The sequence below is a fragment of the Xiphophorus maculatus genome, chromosome 9 (assembly GCF_002775205.1).
Source record: "Xiphophorus maculatus strain JP 163 A chromosome 9, X_maculatus-5.0-male, whole genome shotgun sequence".
Classification (NCBI taxonomy): Eukaryota; Metazoa; Chordata; class Actinopteri; order Cyprinodontiformes; family Poeciliidae; genus Xiphophorus; species Xiphophorus maculatus.
In genome coordinates this window covers 7073646-7079645 of record NC_036451.1, presented here as the reverse complement: position 1 = coordinate 7079645, position 6000 = coordinate 7073646, and the positions used below count along the sequence as shown (strand labels likewise).

The 6000-nt window shown below is 36.8% G+C and overlaps 1 protein-coding gene across 2 annotated transcripts in view; it reads left to right on the top strand.

Moving 5' to 3' along the window:
- Positions 1-1319: 1319 nt before the first annotated feature.
- arid3a (AT-rich interaction domain 3A) overlaps positions 1320-6000 on the top strand; it is a 75821-nt gene continuing 71140 nt past the window's right edge. For both annotated transcript variants that reach the window (XM_023339832.1, XM_023339831.1), the window contains exon 1: positions 1320-1644. The gene's annotated coding sequence lies outside the window, so the exon portion shown is untranslated. The remainder of the gene's footprint in view (positions 1645-6000) is intronic.

Genomic DNA, 6000 nt, shown 5'->3' with positions numbered 1-6000 from the left:
CCACAATGACAAGAATCACATGTGAAAATGTACAAAATTACATGTGAAAAAGTTTTGGAAACTCCTTGCTGAGGGGTTGTTTTGCACAAATTGGAAGACAAAAATTCTTCATCTAAAACACAAATCAATTATGAATTGACCTTCTAAAAATCACAACCTTAATTCTATATATAGAATTAAGGTTCTAATGTCAGAAGAGATGGATTGAGAGATTTAGACAGAATGACAGGAATTATGTTTAGAGGAGTAAAAGTGAAACTTTGAAACCTAAGAACATCATACCAGCTGTAAAGCACGGTGATGGCAGCATTGTGCTGTGGCACCTTTTTGTTGTGAGTTTTACCTGTACATTGTGTAACACATGTATCATATTGTGTCATGATATCTGCGATAACATTGTTAGTGGTCGATAGTAGTCTTTTTTTTATATTTGTTTTGGTCAGATAAATAAAACCAGGCAGATGTTAACAATAAAAATGTTATCTAATCGTTTTGCTTTTGTTTCTGGTCGTTTGTTTTCCAAAGTTTTCAAAATGGCAGAGAAATATACGACATGGTTATATCGGTTATTAGCCAAAACAGCAATATTAAAATTGGATATTGCTTTCGGCCCAAATTTTCATGTGGGTGCATCCCTTATAATTAATGAAAATTAATTAAAAATTAATTAATAAAAAAATGAAATGGAATGAAAAATTAATAAAAAATATGTTTTGTGCTTAAAAACTAGTGACTTTTTCCACCCAGTTGTGGTTTCTGAAATATCTCTGCTTTTTTAAGTTGTTAAATAAAAACAAACATGTCATTTATTTTCAATTTCATACATAATAGAAACACACTTAAATAGAATTGGGTTTGTTATGAAAACCTCAAATTTATTTGACATGCATGCATTTATTAAGTGTAAAATTATGACCACAAATGTTCCTCTCTTTGGTTTGCAGCATTATAATAAAGCCACCAAAGAGCATGCAACTTATATATATATATATATATATATATATATATATATATATATATATATATATATATATATATATATTATGACATTGTTTTAGTTTCATTTTGATTTAAGCATTGACATGCATGTGTGAAATCCAGCAGGTATAGGTAAGACGTACATTTGTGCATCATACAGCTCCAGCTCTCTCCGGGCCCGTTTCACGGTTCACACCCTCGCTTTTACCGTCATACTACGCTGCAGGGGGTGGGGGTACACCGGGGGGGGGGGCCGGCCCCTGCTGATTCAGAGGTTAGGAATTTGCATCTGATTGCTGTTTGTCAACCAATGATGTGACTGTGCAGGCTGGGAGAGTGTCTCCACGCCTCTCTCTCATGCTCTGTCTCAGTCAGAGCCAGACTCCGAAACTCTGAAAACACGATTCAGAGCCGAATGCGTGGATATCATGCAGCCAGTCACATGAAACCACTTGATTTCTAGCCGATACACACACACACACACACACACACACACACACGAACCACCTCTCATTTTACACCGAGTTTGGTGCCTTCTTTTTTTTTTTTTTTAATTGTCCACTTCCTCTGATCTGAAGAGGAGACCACGAATCAAGACAGACGGGGGAAAACGGGAATGTTTCTTCCGCTTCCAAACAGTGAGAAAATCGAACGGAAGCCGATGTGGTAAGGTTGCATTTGTATTCCTTCTGCTTTATTTATTCCCGTGCAGACTGTGTTATGGTTACATCTTCTAATTTATTCTCTTTTTTTCAACTTATCTACTTTGCTTGAGTAATCAATTAAAGAGCGCCATTATTTTTCTTGTTTAATAAAATCGATGCATTATCAAATGACTGATCAATAACCTATAGCGAATGCGGCGGATGGATTTGAGTGCTATGAGTCATCGAACGTATAGACGTTAACCTACGCTGAGTGGACGGGCACTATTTTTTTTATCATAAATTTTCAAAAAAGTATATGATGTACGATTATTATATACAAAGTTTTGATGTATTTACTTATATTGAAATTATAGGCAACAAAAAAAAAATTATTGATACTATTTAGGCTGATGTTTTGAAGTTCTGTTTTCAACTCCGGACGGTAACTAATGTTGGAAAACTGACCGTTTTGTTTGCCACCTAATTTAGTGAATATTACGTGATTGTTTACAATATCAGGCTGTCTTTTTCACAGCAGTTCAACAACAAATAAACAAGTATGCATTTCTGACCAACAGTAGACACCAAAGCTGCTTATTAGAGTTATTCTATTTGAATTATTCACTATAATTTTTGTTTTGCTGATGGGGTGACGCATCCGCTCCAGAAGGAAGGTTCAATTTCTGAACGCCATTAAACATCCGCTTCAGGATTGCAGACCATAAGCACGTTCAACTGCCCTTTCACTGACATAAAGAAGTCAGTGTATGACTGCACCCACCACCATGCATATAAATAGAGTCATGCCTACCTAAAATCTCATACTGAGGGTCACATTTGAAGTATGGAGGTGGGCCAACAAGTGTTTGCCATAATAAACAAACAAATCTGAAAGAGTATCAAAATAACTTTTAAATAGTTCCAAAAGCATGTGTGTGTGTTTAAAAAGCAAGGTTGTTATGGCATTCCAAAAATACAAAAATATTAAATTACTCCTCCTACATACTATAAAAAATTAAACAAATGATTCTTGGTTAATTTTCTGCAGTCTCAGCGTTTAGTTCAGTGACATGCAAGCCATTTTAATTCTCCCAAAAATCCTTACTGTGTGTTATTATTTTAAGTGAAGTAAAACAGCGAAGTTAACTCCTAAAATTAAAATCTTCATCTGGGTCATTAATGGTCTCGATAATGAATGGCGTGGGTATGTTTGTTTTCCGTTATTGTTTCAAATTTCTGAAATTGCAACCCTCAAGAGTAAAAGAGCCCATTTAGAATTGACAGCATAGTCAGTTGTTTAAATGGCATTAAAAAATGAATGAAAGAAAATGGCCACCACTGACTCCCTGAGATCAATACGCCTGTTATTAATGGGGGAACCGGCGATTTAAATAGAGAACAAAGAAACTGTCAGCTTAATGTTATTTACCATATTCATTATATTATGATTTGGGAGTTGCTTGACTGCTGGTTCAGTTCACCACAGTTGTGGTTATAATAGGCCCTGGAATAATTTCCACCTTCACTTCTTTATACCCACCTTTGGTACCTACACCTAGCCATTTTATTTTGGTTCTAATTCCCAGTTATTTTTACTTATTTATGGTATAAATCCTAAGGTATCTCCAGCAAGTGCATACTTTTTGATGGAGTCACAAAACCATATTTTCTAACATATTCAGGGAGTAGTTTGTACAAAATTCCTTTAAATTGTTGGTTGTCAAAGCGAGTGCTTAACATAACTCTTGATGGGTGTGGCTAGACATATGGTTGCTGTGAAACTCTGAACTATCGAAGCATTAAGTGGCAAAGGGGTGAAACTATTTTAGATTATCTGTCAGAGCAATTTGTCATCAACATTTGATCTGTCTTCGGATCTATATAACTGGTGTTATAACTTTCCAAACCCAACTAAGCGGCTGAAACAGTAAATACCATTAGCAGTTCAGACCATGTATACTGTTAGTGGATGGTTTGACTAGGATGCACCTCTGAAACCTGGTGAGAGGCCAGCTATAAAAGTGAAATATACCATGATAGAAATGATATTACATTCCAGGTGTTAGATGTTGCAAGCTTTTTCATCTGGCTATAAAAGCCAGCATGTATGACTGCACCCATCACCGTATATGTAAACATAGCCGGCCCTGCCTATCGAGTAAATATCATACTGAGGGTCATTGCTAGAAACTAAGAGTGCCTTTAAAGGATGAATGCTAAAGATAGCTTATGTTTGGGGTAACAGTTGATGAAGTGATACAGGCAAGATAAATGAGAGTTCAGATAAAAATGAAAGTCAAATTGCAAATTTCTAAAAGTTTTGGTTGTAACAACCACTAAACTCTTTAAATTGTCAGCAGTACATTTGTATTGCTGAGAAATCAAAACATTTGGGAATGACAGACTTTTCCCTCTGAGCCACAACAGTGTAGTAGTGGAAATATCCGCTGTGTATAATAACTGAGTATTCCCCTGTGTGGCGTCAGCCAACATAAACTAGGTCAGCAGACTTCTCATTCCCCCAAAAAAATAAAAATAAGTTCAAGAGGTCCTTCTACTGTATTTTTTTTTCTTCTTCTTTTCACTGGAGAATTGGCTCGGTTACACAAAGCTGTCAAACCTCACAGCCACATCCAAACCTGGCTGGCGTTCTGGCATTTGGTTTGTGGCCAGTGTTAAAGTTTCTCACCAAGAGGCTGGGGGTGGGAGAGTGCAGCCACAGGAAGCAGGTTTTGTTTTAAAGGCATGTTTAGTTCTTTGTCTTAATGACCTTCAGCAAGCACATTCAGAAAGGAATTACAGCTGCTTTCAGTGGAGATTTTCTGGTTTGGTCTAAAGAATGACATCAACTGGTTTTACCTCAGTCCTGTTAAAAAGTTTGGTCAAATAATAGCCCTATTTGAGAATTTCATATTACTGAAGTTCTTCATTAACTGCGTTACTGTGACATCACTAGTAAAAAGTTATAAAAAAGGTTCCTTGAGTAGAAATATTGCCACAGACTGGAGGTAAGTGTGGAAGTTGAAAACAAGGAAAGGGATGAAGAAAGAGACGTTTTATTTCTTATTTTGCAACAGAAGTAGTCTTCCAGTCTGTGGCTTGTTGTTGGTAGATAAAAGAAAGTGTCAGCTGCTGAATTGCAGAACGTGGAACAGTCTCGGGAGAGATTTCTTTGCCCTTATCACACCCGCCACCCCACTGTGGGCCAATCACCTTAGCAAAAAAATGCCTGGCTAATCTCTTTGGTCCAATCTGGCATATGGTATCCTTCCTCTGACCGGTTCTGCCCCTTCGCACCAGTGTTTCCAGTGGAGAGAAAAGCTGCTGCAGCAAGCAGGTGGGGGTGGGGTATCCAGGGGCATTTCCGTTGTGATTGGCCTTGTGTGGATTAGAAACGTATGAGAGGTGATCAGGTTCAGCTATTAAAAGGCCTCCTTTCGCTATTGTATGCACGGCTTGTTACTAAACTTAAAGACCTGTATGCTACTCTTTATTTGAACAACTTTTGCCTAGGTTGTAGTTTTATGGAGACTTTTCTTCCTTTCAACTCAAAGTGTTGAAATAGGAGCAGACCTTGACCTGATGAATAAACCAGGCCTTGTGACTGCACACATTGCAGGATTTTGGAGGTTAATAATAATCAAAAGCGCTGTGGGGTGTAGAGTGTTGGAGTCTGAAAGAAATCTCACATGTTCATCACTGTTATAGTTTACAATGTCAGTACTGGCTGGAAAGATGTCTTAGTCCAGGAAGAAAAGGTGAAACAATATTTAATAGGAAATATATGCAAATTAAGGAGTCTTCAGAAAATGTTAGTGGTATATGACAACCCCTCCAAAACGGTTAAAAGGTGGTTGGGATCAGTTTAACGAATGAGCACCTTCAGAAGGAAAAAATTCTAGGTTTTAAAAATAATTTTATGCCTAGATGAAGACAAGAACCAGCCAATTTTAAATTATTATAAAAATGCATTTATTGATGTCCATTTCAAAGATTTAAAAAAGTTATGGTATCAAAACTACTAATGGGTTCTATCCTGAAAGTGTCTTTTTTCCCCCCAATCTGTTCTACAGTAGACCAACATCTATTCGTGGTGGTTCAGTATTTACGGATTCAGCTGTTTGATGACTGATTTGTGGAATGCATCTCCAAATTATTAGCAGAAAATCTGCCTATTTGCAGATTATTTTCACAGAATGAAACACAAAGATTCAAAAGAAAAGGCAGAAATGCCTACATTAAGAGCGAAGAGAAGGAAGACTGTGGATATTAGATTCTGTTGTAGTGCTAATACGGTTTCCACTGTATGTTTTAATCCACACCAAGTTATATTTGGTGTTTAAACTATTAGAATAGGTAGTTTTAAGTGTTTTAG